The sequence below is a fragment of the Haliotis rufescens genome, unplaced genomic scaffold (genome assembly GCF_023055435.1).
Source record: "Haliotis rufescens isolate VD_foot unplaced genomic scaffold, xgHalRufe1.0.p SCAF_6, whole genome shotgun sequence".
Lineage (NCBI taxonomy): Eukaryota > Metazoa > Mollusca > Gastropoda > Lepetellida > Haliotidae > Haliotis > Haliotis rufescens.
Genome location: NW_025964334.1, coordinates 20,221,251 through 20,245,447, shown reverse-complemented (window position 1 = coordinate 20,245,447; position 24,197 = coordinate 20,221,251). Strand labels below are relative to the sequence as shown.

The window sequence follows — 24,197 nt, the reverse complement described above, 5'->3', positions numbered from 1 at the left end:
AGACAAAGCGTCCCGATACTACACTAACACAGTGAAAACCGCCGTCTTCTGTACAACATGTACCGCATCCATTGCACGAGACCCGGCGTTCTAAACCCTTGCTTATACATGTGCATTAGAGGACACTGAGTAAATAAACGTTCACACGAACAACTGGTCTAGTGCAGTCACGTCTTCATTGTGTGCTAAGAAAGGAAATTGAGTAACCGATACACGTTTACGACAAATATAGACAGACATTCCAGTACAGGGTCACGGTTATATTGTGCAGTTCCTCCAACCAGTTGTGGTCTTTGTTCCAACACATGGGCTCAGACTTTAAGTGAGTGAGTGAGTGAGTTTGGTTTTACGCCGCTTTTAGCAATATTCCAGCAATATCACGGCGGGGACACCAGAAATGGGCTTCACACATTGTACCCATGTCGGGATTCGAACCCCGGTCTTCGGCGTGACGAGCGAACGCTCTAACCACTAGGCTACCCGACCGCCCCCTCAGACTTTAAGAGAAGTGAGCGAGTGAGTATGGTTTTACGGCGCTTTCAGCAATATTCCAGCAATATCGCGGCTGGGGAGACAAGAAAGGTTTCACGTGGGGAATCGTACCCTGGCCTTCGACGTAACGCCATGAGTAAGACTCCCCATCATTTTGTTTGTTTGCTGTTTAACGCCGCACTCAGCAAAATTCCAGCTACATGACGGCGGTCTGTATATAATCGAGTTTGGACCAGACAATCCAGTGATTGACATCATGAACATCGTTACGCAATTGGGATTGAGATTGTTTGTTGTGTAACGCCGCACTCAGTAATATTCTAGCTATATGAGAGCGGTCTGTAAATAATCGAGTCTGGACCAGACAGTCCAGTGATTGATATAACGAGCAATTGGGATACGATAACATCCATCAACCACCCGATCCCGCCAGTCGCATCTTACGACAAGTATGGGTTGCCTATTCTAACCGGATTCTTCACGGGTGCTCCACATGTAAATGTCGGGGAATATAGGATAAAATCTCTACAAATGTGTACTACTGTTTTGCACAGAAGCGTGAGATTTTGTTTGTTGTTTAACGCCGCACTCAGTAATATTCCAGCTATATGGCGGCGGTCTGTAAATAATCGAGTCTGGACCAGACAATCCAGTGATATCATGAGCATCGATCCGCGCAATAGGGATCGATGACATGCATCAACCAAGCCAGCGAGCCTGACCACCCGATCCCGTTAGTCGCCTTTTACGACAAGCATAGTCGCCTTTAACGGCAAGCATGGGTTGCTGAAGACCTGTTCTACCCCGGAATCTTCACGGCTGGGTGCAAGGCCTCTTCAAATGGTATTTTAGTTGTATGTAGGAAGCAGAAATATAACGCGGATCGTAGACGCCGACCTCTTGTTAACCCACTAGAACGGATAAAGAGGCAACAAAGAAGAATCATAATTTGATAAATCTGGGATTCGAACCACGGTTAGTGGATGGTGGCAGGGGTCCCAATACGGTGAGCAGTGGCGTGTTCGACACCCTTCTTCCGTAAAAGTAATTACGCGGCAGATATACATGCAGGTATCAGAAACTAAAAACATAAACACAAACACACCATCTTCATTGGGTTAAATATAACTGAAGATGTGCGTTGAATAGTACATCTTACAGAGGGGGCTCACACCAAAGATACTTAGAATTCAGGTTACGAAATTTAACACGACGCCTTCGGCGGCGACGTGGGAAACTGCACATTGCACCGCCCATACAGTACATGATCCATCACCAGCTTCATTTTTGTAATCGGAAGGAAGTTACGACTTTGAACATCTTAGAGCCTAGATGTGGCAAATACTCTCTTCATACAGCTTGCGATAAATCAAAAATAACTGTTGGAAAAGTAAACGAACATCAGCCCGGGAATTATTCTCATTCACAAGGCAACATAATATATGTTTTGTGTCTTGTTACAACCAACAAACTCTTTAGATGTTCTAGTAGCTTGTAGCAATCCTTATCCCTCACTCCTTTACCCAATCCTTATCCATCAAACCTTTACCCAATCCTTATCCCTCGCACCTTTACCCAATCCTGATCCCTCACACCTTTACCCAATCCTTATCCCTCAAACCTTTACCCAATCCTCATCCCTCACTCCTTTACCCAATCCTTATCCCTCACACCTTTACTCAATCCTTATCCCTCACACCTTCACCCAATCCTCATCCCTCACACCTTTACCCAATCCTTATCCCTCAAACCTTTACCCAATCCTTATCCCTCACACCGTTACCCAATCCTTATCCCTCACACCTTTACTCAATCCTTATCCCTCACATCTTTACCCAATCCATACCCCTCACACCTTTACCAAATCCGTATACTTCACACCTTTATCCAATCCTTATCCCTCACACCTTTATCCAATCCTTATCCCTCACACCGTTACCCAATACTCATCCCTTACTCCTTTACCCAATCCTTATCCCTCACACCTTTACCCAATCCTTATCCCTCACACCTTTACCCAATCCTTATCCCTCACACCTTTACCCAATCCTTATCCCTCACACCTTTACTCAATCCTGATCCCTCACATCTTTACCCAATCCTGATCCCTCACATCTTTACCCAATCCTTATCCCTCACACCTTTACCGAATCCTTATCCCTCACACCTTTACTCAATCCTTATCCCTCACATCTTTACCCAATCCTTATCCCTCGAATCGTTACCCAATCCTCATCCCTCACTCCTTTACCCAATCCTTATCCCTCACACCTTTACCCAATCCTTATCCCTCACACCTTTACCCAATCCTTATCCCTCACATCTTTACTCATTCCTGATCCCTCACTCCTTTACCCAATCCTCATCCCTCACTCCTTTACCCAATCCTCATCCCTCACTCCTTTACTCAATCCTTATCCCTCACATCTTTACCCAATCCTTATCCCTCGAATCGTTACCCAATCCTCATCCCTCACTCCTTTACCCAATCCTTATCCCTCACACCTTTACCCAATCCTTATCCCTCACACCTTTACCCAATCCTTATCCCTCACATCTTTACTCATTCCTGATCCCTCACTCCTTTACCCAATCCTCATCCCTCACTCCTTTACCCAATCCTCATCCCTCACACCTTTACTCAATCCTGATCCCTCACACCTTTACCCAATCCTTATCCCTCACATCTTTACTCATTCCTGATCCCTCACTCCTTTACCCAATCCTCATCCCTCACTCCTTTACCCAATCCTTATCCCTCACACCTTTACCCAATCCTCATCCCTCACATCTTTACCCAATCCTTATCCCTCACACCTTTACCCAATCCTTATCCCTCACACCTTTACTCAATCCTTATCCCTCACATCTTTACCCAATCCATACCCCTCACACCTTTACCAAATCCGTATACTTCACACCTTTATCCAATCCATATCCCTCACATCGTTACCGCATTCTTATCTCTTACACATTTAGGGGGCACGGGTGGCCCAGTCGTCTAAGGCGCCGCAATTCGCTGTGCAGAGTTGCGTCCAAGGGTTGCGTCCCTTGGACACATCAGAAACCTATGATTGTGGGTTCGAATCCCGGTTACACCCGATTATGTTTCTAGGTTTGTCAGCAACGTACCCGTGCTCGTGGGTTTCACCAAAGTGGTAAACATCTGAGACCTGCATTACTTCGGGCTTTCCTCCCACATTAACCTGACACGCCGTGACATAACTGGAATACTGTTAAAAGCGGCGTTAAAGCCAACTAACTCGCTCATTCTTTCACATTTACCAAATCATAACCCAATCCCAATATCTCCCACTTTTACCCAACCGTTAAATCTCATGCCTCTACCCAATCCATTTTCAACCACCATATTTCACAACTACTGATTGAGAATTGCCTTACAGCGACATTAATATTGACTCGTGGAATTCGGGTTAGAATAGGTCTCAAATCGCAGCTTACTGTGCTTGCAACTGGAGACTTCATGGATCGGATGGACAGACTCGATGAGGTGAGGTGAGGTGAAATAGGGTTTAACGTCGCGTCCAAGCACTTATATAGCGATGTGCATGTACGTGTGTGTGTGTGGCTGCTTGTGCTAGTCCGGACTGATGCCGATTTATAGTGCTAGCTCACTGAGATACCATGCCGCAGTTTAACATGAATACCCCACTCAGACACAGTATACTGACTCCGAGCCGACCAGTCCTTGTTTTAGCCCCTTAATGCCGAGTGCCAGACAGGGTAACAACGAGTACCATCTTTTAACGTCTTTTGGTATGACGCGGACGGGGATCGAACCCCGGACCTTGCGCTCTCCGGGCGGACGCTCTACCACTAGACCACGGAGGCGGTCTACAAGACTCGATGACAGTTCATAGCGTGTCTTAGTACCCTGACGGCGTCAATCGTCGTTCAAATTTTTAATTCCTTGTTTGTCTGGTCTAGAATCCATTATATAGAAGAGTCCGCCGTCATATAGCTGGAATATTGCCGACTGCGGCGTTAAACAAAGAAAACAAACAACCAAACAAACAAATAAACTGACAACTTCTGGTAGTAATGAGACCAGCCGTAATATACCTTAACACGGTTTTTCAGACGTCTCATATACATATACCGTATACCTTTAGTTATTATCTGTCAGCAACTTCTTTCTTAATTACAACTAACAATTATTGATATAATATTGGATACGTTGACTCTACATTGTGTACTTTCTGTACAAATCAACCTGAAACTAGTATCCATGTGTTATATGATTGTGAACATGTAAGAAAGATTTGGGGGAAACCATACATTTGATAAAAAACCGTTGTGGAAGGAACCATTGATTTGAACAGGGAAAATGATTTCAAGGCAAACGTAACAACCCATTGAATATTGTACTTTTAATAACAAAACAAGTAATATGCAGACAATGTGGGAACAGATTAATGCCACATTTGGAACACATACAGCATGAAATAATTAGTTATTACAATGCTACAAAGGTAATGCCATTTACAGATTGTAACTATGCAAACTTCTTTAGTTTCTGGTCTTCTTTCCCCACTGTAATACACACTGATACAGTCACGTTGACTTTATAGGCAAGAATTTATATGTATGAATATTTGTACACTTCTTGAATACCATGTACCACAATTGTATTGACATGGCACGTATATATATGCTGTAACTGCTGAGATCAATAAAGAAGGAAAGGAAAAAACAACTTCTTCAGCATTTTTTAACATAGTTAAATCAAACAAATACATATAATTCCCTTATTGTAATACAGACCATATAACTCTCCAAGAACCACTGATGAGAAAGAAACATGAATAATTCGAAATATCTTATCCACACTCTTGTTGCAATGTGCAAAACGGATTGATAAGGTCACCCTCGCTGTCGATAATATCGTTTTTTTTCTGCAAATTAGTGAAAGAGGTAATAGGGAAATGCCCCCCTCCATAGACTGACTGTGTTGACCTTAAGTAATACGGGCGGTCGGGTAGCCTAGTGGTTAAAGCGTTCGCTCGTCACGCCGAAGACCCGGGTTCGATTCCCGACATGGGTACAATGTGTGAAGCCCATTTCTGGTGTCCCCCGCCGTGATATTGCTGGAATATTGCTAAAAGCGGCGTAAAATCAAACTCACTCACTTAAGTAATACACCAACTTAAGCCTTAAAATACTTCCACGGGTTGCTTTAAACTGTTTTAGCTTAGTTGGAATCTCTCAGAATAGGTCTTCAGCAACCCACGCCTGCCGTGAGAGACGACTACGTTTGTATGAGGTGACTTACGGGATCGGGTGGTCAGGCTGGCTGACTTGGTTCATGCATGTCATCGCATCGCATCCCATTTGCGTAGATCGATGCTCATGATGTCAATCACTGGATTGTCAGGCCCAGGCTCGATTTTTACAGACCTCCGTCATATAGCTGGAATATTGCTGAATGCGGCGTTAAACAACAAACAAACAAACAGAACAATTTGAAAAGTGGTAAATGACAGTCCGTAGCACACGACCACTAAGTTGAAGTGTGTGGATAGATGATACAGAAGTCATTGCGCACAGTTTTCTTGCTTGGTTCTAAGAAAGAAGCCAGCCCTGAAATGGGTCATGTTTCTGTGGAAATATAAACAAAAAAAATAAAATTAAAAACTGCCAGAAGAGACTGTATATGTACATGTGTACGCGCCACCCCGGTGAGGCAGCATAGTTCACCTTCTCGCGAGCACCTGGTATCGTCACTACTTGATAGTGATTAATAAATACATGCATCTGATATAGTCGGAATTTTACAATGGATTGGGATTTTTGCAGAGATTTCGTATCCATTCATATAAGTTTCACCTATATGTTTCCCAATGGAATCTGTTTCGACGAATAATCGAGGCCGGATATTCTCTGGCGTTGACGTTATATTTCATGGAAATGTAGTCTCTTTTATTTACTTGTAATAGTCCTTTAGTGCAATTGTGTTTGTTTGTTTGTTTGTTTTTTAACGCCACACTCAGCAATATTCCAGCTATATGACGGCGGTCTGTAAATATTCGAGTCTGGACCTGACAATCCAGTGATTGACATCATGAGCAGGCAATTGAGACACGATGACATGTTTCAACCAAGTCAGCGAGCCTGACCATCCGATCCCGTTAGCCGTTTTTTACGACAAGCCTGGTCGCCTTTTACGCCAATAGTGTAATTGTGCCTTAATTTGTACCACCCAGTCTATGCGGGGGACAAGATTCTGAAAATAACATAATCAAAATGTCTTCGAAAATGTCCACGTGCAGATGTCAATGGTATATCTCGTTTAATGAATACGCCTACAGTAAATTTTTAATTACATAAGGCATCAGAGTCATGGATGTATCTTGAATGAATTTTGAGCTCAGGCCCAGAAACAAAAAATCCAAAACACTTCATCTTATAAACGTCAACTATGCTGAAAGATGACGATCCTGAATGATAAAAGAGCACTACTACATCATTTCATACATATGTGTGCACCGTTTCTTAAATAGATCTTGAATGGTTTCTCCGTTATTGTTTTGAAACGAAACGCGAGAGGGCATCTACTCGTTTGAATATACGCACTAATTTCGAACTGACGGTGTTGAGAACTAACTTGGTACAGCCTGAACATTCATTGTTGAACCGACCGCCTCCGTGGTCTAGTGGTAGAGCGTCCGCCCGGAGAGCGGAAGGTCCGGGTTTCGATCCCCGGCCGCGTCATACCAAAAGACGTTAGAAGATGGTACTTGTTGTTACCCTGTCTGGCGCTCGGCATTAAGGGGCTCAAACAAGGACTGGTCGGCTCGGAGTCAGTATACTGTCTTTGAGTGGGGTATTCATGTTAAACTGCGGCATGGTATCTCAGTGAGCTAGCACTATAAATCGGCATCAGTCCGGACTAGTACAAGCAGCCACACAAACACACACACGTACATGCACGTCGCTATATAAGTGCAATAATCCTGGACGCGACGTTAAACCCAATTTCACCTCGCATTGTTGAACCGTGTACAATGGTCCTGACGACTTCATAAACAGAAACATGAATTGTATTTGTTCAGTATATGAGATGTAATGTGAAAAGTATGCTGCACAAATTCAGCGGAAGTACGTTCTTGACAATGAACAAATATGCAAGATCGAAATGTCTTTTAGTCTGTGCTTCCCTGATAAAGCCCATCAATACGTTGTACTTCCCTCGAACATCTGTAGTCTTGATTGAAAGTTACAGTGACGTCAGCAGACGAAGCAGCCAGAAAGCTGGAAATGAGACGTCTGAAAAACCGTCTTAAATAGACGGCAGAAATCAGAGTACCAGACCGTAAGGAAGAAGAGAAAAGCAAAGAGGCTAAACTTGGCATGTCCCAAGCGTGGCTCATATATCTTCCCTCTGCCTTTGTAACTGAAATACATATACCATAGCCCTCTTCTCAGTGCTAACGCCGGAAAACCAAAGTGATTTGCTAAAAGATGACGAGTTACTTAAAAAAATGAAGACTTCGAAGAGGTGTGCGGCTGTAGTTTGTTTGTTTGTTGTTTAACGCCGCACTCAGCAGTATTACAGCTTTAAGATGGCGGTCTGTGAATAATCAAGTCTGGACCAGACAATCCAGTGATTGACATTGTGAACGATTCACACCGTCGGGGTACGAACAATCTCATTAAAATCAGATCTTAGTTCTCGCTACCGCAAAACAAAGATCTGAGGACATCCCATTACGGGTCACGTCAGACCGAGCTTGCGCGAACTTTGAGCGACCAATGGAATGACCAATCAGAAGGCAGCTTTCTCGTGCTTTACGGCACAAATTTCAAATTGGCGACTACGCTTCGAAGCATATTTTGACAAATTCTCGATTACAAATTTGAAACCTGAACAAAAAAACATTCTGGAATGACTAATAGATGGTCTAGATGGTAAAGATTCAGTCGTTAAACCCGTAACTATCGTTCGGAATACCCCATGTTAAAGTTTTCGAGATTGCATGATTAGAAATCAAACCCGACTGTCCCTTTCATAATCTGGTAAGCGACGCACTGATTAGTCGGATGAAAGGTCGTTCTGACGTGATCCCTAATGGGATGTCTTCAGATCTTTGTTTAGCGGTAGCGAGAACTAAGATCTGATTTTAATGAGATTGGGGTACGAAGACACACTAGCACCCAAGTCACCGAGTCTGACCACCGATCCCTTACGTCGCCCCTCACGACCAGCATAGGTTGCTGGGGACCAATTCTAACACAAAATCCTCTGGACGACACTACCTGCAGTTCAATTCAACATTCACTCACTCACTCATTTCACGATACAATGATGACAGCCCGCACACGTGGTCTAGTGGTGGAGCGTCCGCCCGGAGAACGGAAGGTCCGGGGTTTAATCCCGGCTGCGTCGTACCAAAAGTGGTTAAAAGATGGTACTTCTTGTTACAGTTCTAGGGACTTGGCATTAAGTGCCTAAAACAAGGACTGGTCGGCTCGGAGTCAGTACTGTGTCTGAGTGGGGTATTCATGTTAAAACTGCGGCATGGTATCTGAGTGGGCTAGCACTATAAATCGGCATTAATCCTGACTAATACAAGCAGCCACACACACGTTCATGCACGTCGCAATATAAGTGTAACAATCTTGGATGCGGCGTCAAACCCCATTTCTCCTTTAGAGGAGCGACGATACATGGGTCTTGATGCATTACGTGTACCTCACATAATGTCTTAAGGCACCTCTTTCGTCATTCGTCACCACTCGCTCCTTTCCGTAACCTGCAAGAAGACTCGTCCCCCTATCGATGAATGTTATGTGCGAAAATACGACAAACCAATCACAATGCGCGTACGATTTCAAGTTCTTCGTCAAAGTTTTTACATATGTCTTGCATCTAAAAATATACCCAAGACACAGTTAAATGTGTTCAATCATACTGTATAATTTCGCATGTCCTGATGTGCTTAAATTGCATCTGAAATATAAAAAATATATGGGGAAATTTTTGTGAACCATTGCGCAACGAGTTGACAACTGTTTTAGGTATGCCCGTTTGCGCTAAGACTGAACCCGGTTGCAAAAATGGCCACGAGAGGGGCACGAGTCGCTATTCGGCTTGTCCCGGAATAAGACGAGTTGGTCACGAATGCTCTTTCGGGCACCAGGTGTTTGAGAAACGGTTGATCACGCCCTTCCATGAGTAAAAAGTGAATTTTAACTCTGTTTTGAACAGTATTTCAGTAATGTTCAGTAAGCCCTTCAGCTTAATTGATATAGGAGAAAAAGAACAAAGTTCTCTAAATGTAGGTCTAAGACGGCCAGTCAGCATAATCAAGGCGAATATAGGATTCGATCCAACACACGAAACACCACCCACGACATTGAGATATTTTAAGTTCTCCAGTGCGGCTTATGCAGGGAAAGTGCTGTCAACATCCCCACTCCGATTGTTCAATATGACGCGACCAATCACGTGATGCTCCGTGTAAACGTAGCGTCTATACCATCTTCCCGAGGCAAGGGAGTTAACTGACTTTAAAAATCCAGTTTCCACCCTTGCCAACAAGGCTGGATTTCCTGGGCTCGATCGTAGCGCCAACAGTGGTTATTACGAGTTACGTCCCTTCTAAGCCTCTCACTCCTATGGACCAATCAGATTCCACCTCTCGTCTCTCTTGCATTTGTATCAAACAAAATGGCGGCGCCCGGTCAAGACGATCTGTTCGATAATCAAGACCTATATTGTGATAAAACGGGTCTGACATCGCGAAGTGCATCAATTCACGTGAGCACCTTGATTAAAAACACGAAAAGACTTGGAAAATATATGTTGACAACGAGTTGGCGGTGCACATGTTTTGCACATCCTGCAATCGACCGAAATCTGCACGACAGTTTACTGACCGCATTTCGATTTTGTTGCGCGATTTTGATTGGACCATGCATAGACTCGTTAGTCCAGCCAAAATGTAACTCCATAATACCAGCCTAGTTCGGAAAAGGTGGAAACTGGACTTTTATAGTGAGTTACCACTCTTGCCTCGGAATGATGTGTCCACACATTCAGAATAAAGAAAATAGTAAATGAATAACTGGCGAAATGGACATTGCTCTCAGCCCCAAAAGCAGCCTGGATACTCACTATTATCGGTTACAAAGATAGAAATTTAAAAGTTTTGATTTGTCGAATTGCAAGAGGCAGTCACTACAGCGAGCGGGTTGGGATTAACGGCGCTTTGAACAATATGTCAGTTATTATATCACGGTGTGTCAGCTCAAAGTGGTGAGGTATTAGACGTTAATCACTTTGGTGAAACTAATATCACTCATAATAGAGTGTTTGCGTTATTTGCGGCAGTCGACAGTTCGACCGGGATCCTTGTACACTTAGACTGTGAAGATTCCGGGGCAGAATCATCTTCCCGAGGCAAGAGAGTTAACTGACTATAAAAGTCCAGTTTCCACCTTTAAAGTCAGTTAACTCTCTTAATTAAGGGTGGTCAGGCTCGCTGACGTGGTTGATGCACGTCAACGTATCCCTATTGCGCGGATCGATGCTGATGATGTCAATCACTGGATTGTCTGGTCCAGACTCGATTAATTACAGACCGCCGTATTATAGCTGGAATATTGCTGAGTGCAGCGTTAAACAAGAAAGGAAGTCAACAGATCAATTATTGCCCGTGAGTAGACGAATCTGAATGATTATATCTGACAAACGTTGTCAGCAAGGACACACATTGAAAGCAGCAGTTACCCATTATTATCTTACCACCCCCAGTGCACAAGTATTGAGTACTGATCATCCAGCGACACATAATAATTAAAGTTTATCATTATCACCGGATACCTATAGGTCTGTTCTGACGGGCAAGGGGTACCAAGGGCATATTTCGTCCTGGAAACCTCGAGGACGTATAATTAGAATCACAGTTCCATATCAGTTGTTTCGTAACTGTTTGTGCACACATTGGCACGGATTCTAGCAAATCATCTTACAGTGATATCAGTTTTTACATTCATTGTACCTGCATTCAGACCTGGAGCGTTCTGGTATTTCAATTGCTTACGCCAAGACCACTATGAAGTAAGGAATCCATGTTTAAGTTCACATTCCGCATCTATTTGCCATTCTACATATGGGTAAATAATGATAAAAGACATGACTAGCTTCATGTTGTATGGGTAGATAACTATCCTGACTTTCACTTCGAATTTGTAGGAGTGCCCTATGCAATGAATCTTAGACAAACAGAGAATGCGCTACGTCAAATATTCCTACGATTTAACACGTCTGTTCCTCTCTTCCTGTGAACGTACCTTTGATCATTTTCTTTCCTGGACCCGTGTTCAAGGTTTGCCAAAACTTTGATCATAGACATAAGCGTTATTTGTGGCAGATACTAACCGAGCTCGGAGTCCCTATCTTTTTGATCTGACGCTTTCTAAACACGTGGCTAGTTCTTCTATCGTCTGGCATTTTTTTAACGAACTTACCTTGCTCAATTTAATCAAATATTAAAGAAACGCAGGAATTCGAAAGAAACTGTCCGTGAAAAAGTTCTCTGAAATGCAGAGATTGGCAAGATAGCTGCATTCTTCAGAGCTTCTGTACTTTGAATGTAAAGTGATTTATTTTACTGCTTTTCGAGTCATGTTCTACCCTTTGAGATAACGCCATACCTCCCAAGGCTAAATGAATACATGTCAGAACACATGGTCAGATGGGAATGGGAGTCAGTGTAATTAAAATACGAGTCGGTTTACAGCATCTGTACTTAGGTTTACAGCGGATCAGGAATCACATGAAGATATGAACATTACGGATATCTGGAAAATAATAAGCTTATCCCGTTCCTTGGAAGTTAAAAGCGCTCTGCACTCTTTAACCACGAAAGGGAATATTTCTTTTGAGTAATTATCTTAAGGAGAGTGAACACTGCTTTTCGCTTGAACTGCAGCCAATCAAGTGGTGCCAGCTTATTCATCAAAACTCAATTTGCTTAACTATGTCTATTTATCTATTTACACAGAAACACGGTAAAGTTGAACTTCACTATGTCGATAAGATGATTTGACATCATGTTTCCGACAGAACCCTTAACGGTCATTCCGCTTGTTTCAAGCAACTGAAAACTCGACACAAATTTGATTGTCTTCAGAACCTCTGGTAATTGAAGCGGCTGTTTTTTAACAGTTTCTTTTCGGTTTTCGTTTGTTTGTTTTTAATAATGTAATCTGAGGAAGAGTGTGAGGTACTTTGTGAAGTCAAAAGGCTTATACTTAATTTCAGAAACTTATAAGATAAACCTTTCGTTAAACAAAAAGCTAAATGTGTGTCTGAGGCTATGAACTTGTGTTTTGGATATATCCGTGGTAACGTGTCTACTAGTTTCAACAATGAAACCATGTATGCCCGGACGGACATTGTTTATCCGGTTCCTGTTGATAAAGAATAAAGAAATTGCTATGTAATAATATCCACAGACAAAACCAAATGTAATCGTTAGGAAAGACGCGTTCGGACACATGGAGATCAATGGTATGATAAAATGGAGTGAGTGAACGGTGATTTAAACAGCACCCGGCAATATTCTAGTTACAACAGCCTGTAAATAATATGGATTAAACTAAGGGAATCTGGGTTAGAATTCGTCCACTGCAATCTATGCTGGTCTTAAGAGGCGACACAATGGATCCATTGGCCGTGTTCGGTGACTTGGCTGGTAGGATGTCATTGTACCCCGAAGGCGGATCGTTGTTCTTAAAATCAATCACTGGATTGTCTGGTCCAGATTCGATTATCCACAGGCAGACGCCATGCAGCTTGAATAGAATATTGCTAAATGTGGCGTCTAACAACAAACGCCTACACCCCTGGTCACACCAGTGGTCGACAAGGGAAGCAACCGGCGCCATCTTGCCACAAGGGAGGCAACCCAAGCCACTTTGTCAAACCAATGGCCGACAAGGGAAGCAACTTAAGGCATCTGGTCACCCAATGTGACCACCAGATCCCCACTTCAGTTACCCTTGTAAATAATTTAGTCTGGATGAAACAATTCAGTGATTGACAACACGAGCATCGATCTGCGCAATTGGGATACGATGACACGCATCAACCTTGTCAGCGGGCCTGACTCCCCGATCTCGTTATTCGCCTCTTCAAGACAATCACGTGGTTCGGTTGTTTGCCCCGGAAGCCCCATGGTGGTTTCAAAACAGGAAACAAACAACAGATATTTAGAAATTATGAAAACATATTTGACTGTTATAAGTTTCTTGAATGAATATTTCATCGGCTTTAGATATTATTTGTTCAAAATAATTATTGTTATCATTACATAAATTGACCGTGGTTCTGAATAGGTGCATTGGGAAGCAGCCATCTTTGTTACATTTGAGACACACACATTGAAGATATGTGGACTATGCCTGAATCTTATTAACCCACGGCTTCTTGAAAGGCTTTGCTATTAAAACTACACGTGGGTCCCATCACGGCGAGCATTCAAGAAAGAATATAAAGACGGAGTAATGTTTACTCTTGTAAGATGGGTCACGGTGACACCGCAGTGATAGCCAGATAAGCGAAAACAGGTGAAGCTGTATGAATAGGTCACTCAATTCTGTAACGATATCATGTACCGGTGATTATTATCATAATTCCTCGAGTCTAAACCTTAGGACATCTGAGGATTCTGGCATTTTGTTCTTCACCTCTTAAATAATGAATAAACAAATGAAATGTTAAACCCCCCCGAGTATTTATAGCACTACATGAACACAGATGTTTAAACATATCAATGGTGTCGGACAAAGTGAAGCAATCTCTCCGCTGTGAGGGCTTTGCTATAGATTGAATCATCTATGGTGGCTGAAGACGCCCGCTCCTCCTCATGTGTATCGCCCCGTAAATATCTGGGTTAGAAATGGTCTTCACCAAACCTTGCTTGTCGTAAGTGGGGATAAACGCGAACGGGTGGTCATGCTCGCTGAATTGGTTGATGCATGTCAGCGTATTGTGTAGATCGATGCCCATGATGTCAGATCCAGGGTAGAATATGTCTTCAGCAACCCATGCTTGCCGTAAAAGGCGACTATACTTGTCGTAAGAGGCGTCTAACGGCTCTCTGACTTGATTAATGCATGTCATCGTATCCCAAATTGCATGGACCGATGCTCATGATGTTAATCACTGGATTGTCTGGTCCAGACTCCATTAAAGCTGGAATATTGCTGAGTGCGGCGTTAAACTAACAAACACACAAACAAACCATGATGTCAATCACTGGATTATCTGGTCCAGACACAATTATTTACCAACCGCCGTTATAAAGCTCGGAAAGGTGGGGTAGCCTAGTGGGTTTCGATGCCCCGAATGGGTCGAATAATGTGAAGTCCCTTTCTGGTGGGCCCCGTCTTGATATCGCCTGAATATTGCTAAAAGCCGCCGAAAACCATTCTCACCTACTCATATAGCTGGAAAACTGCTGAGTCTGGCGTTAAATAAACCACAATTCATGCATATCATGCTTTACTTACGTGGATTCAGTAATTCGAACTGCCAACATGGACTTCTCACGTTACTATGCATGAATAATATGGTTTTCAATCAAGGTTTCACCATCAAAGGCCTGGTTAAGTCATCCCAGACGTTTTAATGGAGACATTCGGAGGAATTTACTAAATATGACACGTCGCTTGTCAACATGATGAGCGATGCTATGCTAGCTATGACCTTTACATGGAGCCCGCACGCCTCCTTACTCACTGGCACATTTTAATGAATATTGTGTGTGACGCGTGCTACCGGTAGAGCCGGAAATTCTTACCCTTTACGCGAACACCTGGTGTCACTGATTTACAGTGATCCATTCACATTTCCATCACTATTCTACCATTGGCGCTCATGTGAGACCGATTATTGTCGGGCGTTGACTTTTTGAATTCTCATGAACTATCATCTCATTATTACAGCTGCTGCTACTGGTACCTTCTGTCTACTGCTTCTGCTACCAGCATCATGCTGTCACTATTGTTGTTGCTTCTGCTAATAGCATCATGATGTCACTATTGTTGCTGCTTCTGCTACCAGCATCATGCTGTCACTATTGCTGCTGTTTCTGCTGCCAGTATCATGCTGTCACTATTGTTGTTGCTTCTGCTACCAGCATCATGCTGTCACTATTGTTGCTGCTTTTGCTACCAGCATCATGCTGTCACTATTGTTGTTGCTTCTGCTACCAGCATCATGCTGTCACTATTGTTGTTGCTTCTGCTACCAGTATCATGCTGTCACTATTGTTGCTGCTTCTGCTACCAGCATCATGCTGTCACTATTCCTGCTGCTTCTGCTACCAGCATCATGCTATGCTGTCACTATTGTTGTTGCTTCTGCTACCAGCATCATGCTGTCACTATTGTTGCTGCTTCTGCTACCAGCATCATGCTGTCTCTATTGTTGTTGCTTCTGCTACCAGCATCAATCTGTCACTATTGTTGCTGCTTCTACTACCAGCATCATGCTGTCTCTATTGTTGTTGCTTCTGCTACCAGCATCAATCTGTCACTATTGTTGCTGCTTCTGCTACCAGCATCAAGCTGTCACTATTGTTGCTGCTTCTGCTACCAGCATCATGCTATGCTGTCACTATTGCTGCTGTTTCTGCTATACCAGTATCATGCTGTCACTATTGCTGCTGCTTCTGCTACCAGCATCAAGCTATGCTGTCACTATTGTTGCTGTTTCTGCTATACCAGTATCATGCTGTCACTATTGTTGCTGTTTCTTCTACCAGCATCATGCTTTGCTGTCACTACTGTTGCTGCTTCTGCTACCAGCATCATGCTATCACTATTGTTGCTGCTTCTGCTACCAGTATCATGCTATCACTATTGTTGCTGTTTCTGCTATACCAGTATCATGCTGTCACTGTTGTTGCTGCTTCTGCTACCAGCATCATGCTGTCACTATTGTTGCTGCTTCTGCTACCAGTATCATGCTGTCACTATTGTTGCTGTTTCTGCTATACCAGTATCATGCTATCACTATTGTTGCTGCTTCTGCTACCAGCATCATATTGTCACTATTGTTGCTGCTTCTGCTACCAGCATCATGCTATGCTATCACTATTGTTGCTGCTTCTGCTACCAGCATCATGCTTCTGCTACCAGTATCATGCTATGCTGTCACTATTGTTGCTGCTTCTGCTACCAGTACCATGCTATCACTATTGTTGCTGTTTCTGCTATACCAGTATCATGCTGTCACTATTTTTGCTGTTTCTGCTACCAGCATCAAGCTGTCGGTATTGTTTCTGCTTCTGCTGCCAGCATCATGCTGTCACTATTGTTGCTGCTTCTGCTACCAGTACTATGCTGTCTCTATTGTTGTTGCTTCTGCTTCCAGCATCAATCTGTCACTATTGTTGCTGCTTCTGCTACCAGCATCATGCTGTCACTATTGTTGCTGCTTCTGCTACCAGCATCAAGCTGTCACTATTGCTGCTGTTTCTGCTGCCAGTATCATGCTGTCACTATTGTTGCTGCTTCTGCTACCAGCATCATGCTGTCTCTATTGTTGTTGCTTCTGCTACCAGCATCAATCTGTCACTATTGTTGCTGCTTCTGCTACCAGCATCATGCTGTCACTATTGTTGCGGCTTCTGCTACCAGTATCATGCTGTCACTATTGCTGCTGTTTCTGCTACCAGCATCACGCTTTGCTGTCACTATTGTTGCTGCTTCTGCTACCAGCATCATGCTATGCTGTCACTATTGTTGCTGCTTCTGCTACCAGCATCATGCTATCACTATTGTTGCAGCTTCTGCTACCAGCATCATGCTGTCACTATTGTTGTTGCTTCTGCTACCAGTATCATGCTATCACTATTGTTGCTGCTTCTGCTACCAGCATCATGCTATCACTATTGTTGCTGCTTCTGCTACCAGCATCATGCTGTCACTACTGTTGCTGCTTCTGCTACCAGCATCATGCTATCACTATTGTTGCTGCTTCTGCTACCAGTATCATGCTATCACTATTGTTGCTGTTTCTGCTATACCAGTATCATGCTGTCACTGTTGTTGCTGCTTCTGCTACCAGCATCATGCTATCACTATTGTTGCTGCTTCTGCTACCAGTATCATGCTATCACTATTGTTGCTGTTTCTGCTATACCAGTATCATGCTATCACTATTGTTGCTGCTTCTGCCACCAGCATCATGCTGTCACTATTGTTGCTGCTTCTGCTCCCAGCATCATGCTATGCTATCACTATTGTTGCTGCTTCTGCTACCAGCATCATGCTTCTGCTACCAGTATCATGCTTTGCTATCACTATTGTTGCTGTTTCTGCTATACCAGTATCATGCTGTCACTATTGTTGCTGTTTCTGCTACCAGCATCAAGCTGTCGCTATTGTTGCTGCTTCTGCTACCAGCATTATGCTATGCTGTCACTACTGTTGCTGCTTTTGCTACCAGCATCATGCTGTCACTATTGTTGCTGCTTCTGCTACCAGCATCATGCTATGCTGTCACTATTGTTGCTGCTTCTGCTACCAGCATCATGCTATTGTGTCACTATTGTTGCTGCTTCTGCTACCAGCATCAAGCTGTCACTACTGCTGCTGCTTCTGCTACCAGTATCATGCTGTCACTATTGTTGCTGTTTCTGCTACCAGTATCATGCTTCACTATTATTGCTGCTTCTGCTACCAATATCATGCTTCATTATTGTTGCTGTCTCTGCTACCCGTATCATATTGTTACTATTGTTGCTGCTCCTGCTACCAGTATCATGCTGTCACTAATGTTGCTGCTTCTGCTACCAGCATCATGCTGTCACTATTGCTGCTGTTTCTGCTCCCAGGATATCACTTACATTACTGGTGGTTCACGTACCACTTAAATTACTTGTGGTTCTCGGGATATCACTTATATTGCTGGTGGTTCCCAGAATATCACTTATATTACTGGTGGTTCAAGTACCACTTAAATTACTTGGGTTCTCAGGATATCACTTATATTGCTGGTTGTTCACATATCACTTATATTGCTGGTGGTTCTCAGGATATCACTTACATTACTGGTGGTTCCCAGGATATCACTTATATTACTGGTGGTTCACGCATCACTTATATTGCTGGTGGTTCACGCATCACTTATATTGCTGCTGGTTCACGTATCACTTATATTGCTGCTGGTTCACGTATCACTTATATTACTGGTGGTTCACGTACCACTTATATTTCTGGTGGTTCTCAGGATATCACTTATATTGCTGGTGGTTCTCACATCATTTATATTGCTGGCGGTTCTCTTATCACTTATATTGTTGTTTGCTCTCATGATCATAACAAGAACATTGCTGCCGCTATTGATATAAATGAAAGTGTGTTACTGTGTCACTGATAGCACTAGTACTTTTGATATTGCTACTACTTTTGATACTAAAAATACTACTACTGCTACTGCGGCTGCTGTTGCTGTTGCTGTCCCTACAACTACTACTACTATAAATGCAAATACTACAAACACTATTACTACTACTACTACTACTACTACTACTACTACTACTACTACTACGACGACGACGACGACGACGACGACGACGACTACTACTACTACTACTACTTTTGATACTAAAAATACTACTACTACTACTGTGGCTGCTGTTGCTGCCCCTACAACTACTACTACTATCACCACTGCAACTACTACAAACACTACTACTTCTACTACTACTACTACTTCTACTATTACTATTACTACTACAACTACTACTACTTCTACTACTACTACTACTACTACTACTACTGCGGCTGCTGTTGTTGCCCCTACAACTACTACTACTATCACTGCAACTACCACAAACACTGTTACTACTACTACTACTACTACTACTACTACTGCGGCTGCTGTTGTTGCCCCTACAACTACTACTACTATCACTGCAACTACTACAAACACTGTTACTACTACTACTACTACTACTACTACTACTCTCACTGCTGACAACACAGCACTCATTCCCACCGACATTTTACTGCTACCACGTGCCCTACATTACACCATGCTTACGTAAACAAACCGCTGCCAGGACATCAACACTGGGCTTGTTGTTGTCACCACTGCCACCAACCCTGCTCAGACTAATGCAATCATGCTGTTACTGTTGTTTTTTTTGCTGTTTTTGTACGCCGCAGTCAGCAATATTCCTGCTATAACAGGTAAACCTGAATATAAGTCAGTCTGGTTCCAGACAAACTGTGACCACCTCCGTGGTCTAGTGGTAGAGCGTCCGCCCGGAGAGCGGAAGGTCCGGGGTTCGATCCCCGACGTTAAAAGATGGTACTTGTTGTTACCCTGTCTGGAGCTCGGCATTAAGGGGCTTAAACAAGGACTGGTCGGCTCGGAGTCAGTATACTGTGTTTGAGTGGGGTATTCGTGTTAAACTGCGGCATGGTATCTCAGTGAGCTAGCACTATAAATCGGCATCAGTCCGGACTAGTACACGTACATGCACGTCGCTATATAAGTGCAATAATCTTGGACGCGACGTTAAACCCCATTTCACCTCACCTCCAGACAAACTAGTGTTTTTTTAATGTTTGTTTGCTTGTTGTTTAACGTCACACTCAGCAATATTCCAGCTATGAATAGAAGTCAGTCTGGTTCCAGACAAACTAGTGGGATTTTTATGTTTGTTTGTTGATTGACGCCACACTCAACAATATTCCAGCTATATGACGGCGGTCTGTAAATAATCGCGTCTGGAACAGACAATCCAGTGATTGATGTCATGAGCATTGATCCACGCAATTGGGATACGATGACATGCATCAACAAAGTCAGCGAGTCTGACCTCCCGATCCCGTTAGTCGCCTCATACAAGCATGAGTTGCTGAAGACCAATTCTAACCCGGTTCTGGTTTATTTTATGATCAACGCCGCGCGTTGCCGGGGTACGATGACACGCAATCAACCATGCCACCGAGCAGGACAACCTGCTCCACTGAAGTAAGTCCTTACAACTAATACGCCTATTACCACATCATCCTCACTATTATGAATGCAAGCTTCCACAGACATTACAATACATGTCCCTCAAAATTTATGACATCACGCGACATTATAACAAGTTTCGTTGAAAATTCATAACAACGATAAAAATACAAATTCAACGCCTTGGTACTATATGTTCAGGTTGCAACGCACAATTGAATAACCACATGGTACATATCGACAATCGTCGTGACAATGGCCACCCTCGCATATACCGAGTGACACTGAGGGCTACAGCGCTAAACGATATAACATTCACACACACAAGTTCCTTGAGGAGCAGTGATTAACGAAGAATTCACTTACCATCAATGGAAGGTTGGCATCGCCGAAAGAGGCGTACAAGTAGTGTGACCCAGAGTAAGGGTGTTCGCTCAGCAAAATTCTACACTACAGTTTATGACATAGAAAACATTTCTTCCGCTTGTCGTAAATTCAACGACAATACTCCCATATTTCCCGGCTCTCCTTTGCACTATTGTTTGGCTTATCTCAAGTTAAACACTGACTGCTGAGAGTACACACAGAATGCACAACTTGTGCACGTGTGGGGGCAGCTAGCGACCTCATCCAAATTAGTCTCGTGGAGAGGTGGTGACGAGACCCAAAGTTTGTAATGCATATTCTAGACATGTACCTTTCTCTACGGTAGCACTAGCACTCAAGTGCGCATTTTAAAGGCACAATGCGAATCTGTCGAAAAGCGTTTAAACGTCTTGCAATTTTTAAACGTTCAGTGTCCTTTAGTACGGTCGAACTACTTGAAACGAGGTATTCCGTCCTCTATGATCCAATTATCCCCGTCTCCTGCTGCGTGTTCAATGACGTCTAAGGGACGGGAGCGGGCGCTAGGTATATCTCTATCACCCAAGGGTCGTATCAAGGAGCTCATTGACAGATCACTTTATTTACCATATCTAAGCCCTAATACTGTGTCATGCTTCGACTACAAAAACATAATGCTTCTATTTACAGACGAGAAATTTCAATTTTACATTTTCAAAAGCAAAAGTGAAGAGGTCACTGGTATATCTCAATTGGGTGTGTTTCTCACAATGGTCAGGTAAAAACAGATAAAGCTTCTTAAATTGTAGTTCACTGCCGTATGTGGAATGAGTGAGTGTTTGTTTGCATGTTGTTTAACGCCGCACTCAGCAATAATCCAGCTATATGAGAGAGGTCTGTAAATAAATGGACCAGACAATCAAGTGATTGACAACATGAGCATCGATCCACGGAAATGGGATATGATGACATGCATAAGCCAAGTCAGCGAGCCTGGCCACCCGATCCCGTTAGTCGCCTCTTATGACTAGCATGGGCTGCTGAAGACCTATTCTTACCTGGTTTTTCACGGGTGGAGTGAGTGAGTGGTTTAACGCCGCGTGCACAGTACACAAAGTTACATCATGACGGGTAAGCTTGACTGGGGAGCCGGGGTCATGCAGGTCATACACCGGATCCTGGCACAGCTAAGGAACGCAACTATGCGCAAAGTGTTTCTGCCTTATCTCACTGGATCAACATGTAGTTGTTTTCGTTTGTTGTTTAACGACGCGATCAGCAATATTCCACCTATATGAAGGTGGTCTGTAAATTATTCACATTGGACCAGACAAACCAGTGATTGATATTATCAACAACGTCAACTGGGTATGATAGGTAACAGTCTGTTAATAGATACGATGCTCCTCGCGTCAATTCCGAACCAGCCTTGCATTAAATGCCCTCGTCCACAAAGCTGACCTACTGATGCTGAACTACCAAGCATCTATCTATCCTCCACGGAGTCGACATTTTCTGCTCCATCTGAGACGTGAATACAACCAACAGCTGCAACGAAGTCAGCGTTAAGGTCATAACAAAAATATCGGACTGATTTAAACGATCTGCTGAAATTCGTAATATCCGAAGTCTAATTTACCTTAGTGGGGACGGTGAGGTAGCCGACTGGTTGAAGCTTTCGCTCGTCGCGCCTAAGGCCCGGGTTCGATTCCCTACATGGCTAACATGCATTAAGTCCATTTCTGGTGATATTGCTAAAGGCGGCGTATATCCTCACTCACTTTAATGCGGCTTTAATCTATGTACATATACCTGCAGTGTGTAGCGGGTTAATAAATCTTCATATATGTCAAAACGCCACTTGTAATGAAACGAATCTTTCTGTCACTATGAAACGCAAAAATGTTTCGTGTTGCTATATTCACAGGTTAAGTTAGAAGGACACACCGACACTTGATGTTCTCTTCTGATTCAGCGGTCATACAGTCAAATTAGCATGTTATTTTGTGACAGGCACAAATAGCTATATTTAACTATCAATTAACTTTAGTAAAATATCTCCCTACTCACCAGACTAATAACAAATCGCCTAATATTTGTCGAAACATTCGATTTAAACATAAAAAGGCATTTTCTGCAGATAAACGAAAAAACACACATGGTAAATATTTTCGCGCAAGACTATTCAGAGCAGATATAAAAGCAGGAATGTTTTTACTCTACTACACTGAGTTAATTATGCCCTCATGATTCCGATCTATTAACTGATCAATACTATTTGAGACATACAGAACACGCACGCCCTCACATACACCACAGGGGGCACGGGTGGCCAAGTCGTCTAAGGCGCAGCGATTCGCTGTGCAGAGTTGCGTCCCTTGGGCACGCCAGAAACCTATGATTGTGGGTTCGAATCCCGGTTCGCCCTAATTATGTTTCTAGGTTTGTCAGCACCATACCCGTGCTCGTGGGTTTCACCAAAGTGGTCAACGTCTGAGACCTGCATCACTTCGGGCTTTCCTCCCACATTAAGCTGACACGCCGCGATATAACTGGAATACTGTTAAAAGCGGCATTAAACCCAACTCACTCACTCACTCACTCACAAACACCACAGGGTGGGGTATCCACTTGGTTCAAAAGAATGGGATTGACACTTTATTGTCGATCTATGAGTTGCATGGCGTGGAGTCATCCCCCAGATGACGTTCCTACCCGGTCAGTTCCTTGTAACCTCTTTGATCGCGTAGAATAGGTCTTCGGCAACCCCTGCTTGTTGTAAAAAGCGACCATGCTTGTCGGAAGAGGCGACTAACGGGATCGGGTGGTCAGGCTTGCTGACTTGGTTGATGCATGTCACTGTATCCCAATTACGTGGATCGATGACTATGATATCAATCACTGGATTGTCTGGTACAGACTCGATGACTTACAGACCGCTGTCATGTAGATGGAATATTGTGGGTTCGTCGTTAAACAACAACAAAGAAACAAACAAACAGTTCAGACTGCCCCAAAACCTTTTGCGACAACTCCACATTGTGTTAGTGAGTGAGTGAGTATGGTTTTACGCCGCTTTTAGCAATATTCCAGCAATATCACGGCGGGGGACACCAGAAATTGGCTTCACACATTGTACCCATGTCGGGAATCGAACCCGGGTCTTCGGCGTGACGAGCGAACGCTTTAACCACTAGGCTACCCGACCGCCCCTACATTGTGTTAGACCTGGTATGGCAGTTTTTTAAAGTTCCTGTCCATTCTGTGTCTGATGTAAGCGCATATCTCTTGCTCTGAAGTGTTTCTTAATATATGCAATGTCGTGTGCGGTTGTCTGATTAGCGATGTACAC

General features: G+C 43.4%; 1 protein-coding gene across 1 annotated transcript in view; it reads right to left on the bottom strand.

The window, feature by feature from the left end:
* Positions 1-21,159, bottom strand: part of LOC124113676 (secreted frizzled-related protein 1-like) — a 68,293-nt gene extending 47,134 nt beyond the window's left edge. Inside the window, exon 1 of the mRNA XM_046474141.2 lies at positions 20,867-21,159. The gene's annotated coding sequence lies outside the window, so the exon portion shown is untranslated. The remainder of the gene's footprint in view (positions 1-20,866) is intronic.
* Between the last annotated feature and the right edge of the window lie 3,038 nt (positions 21,160-24,197).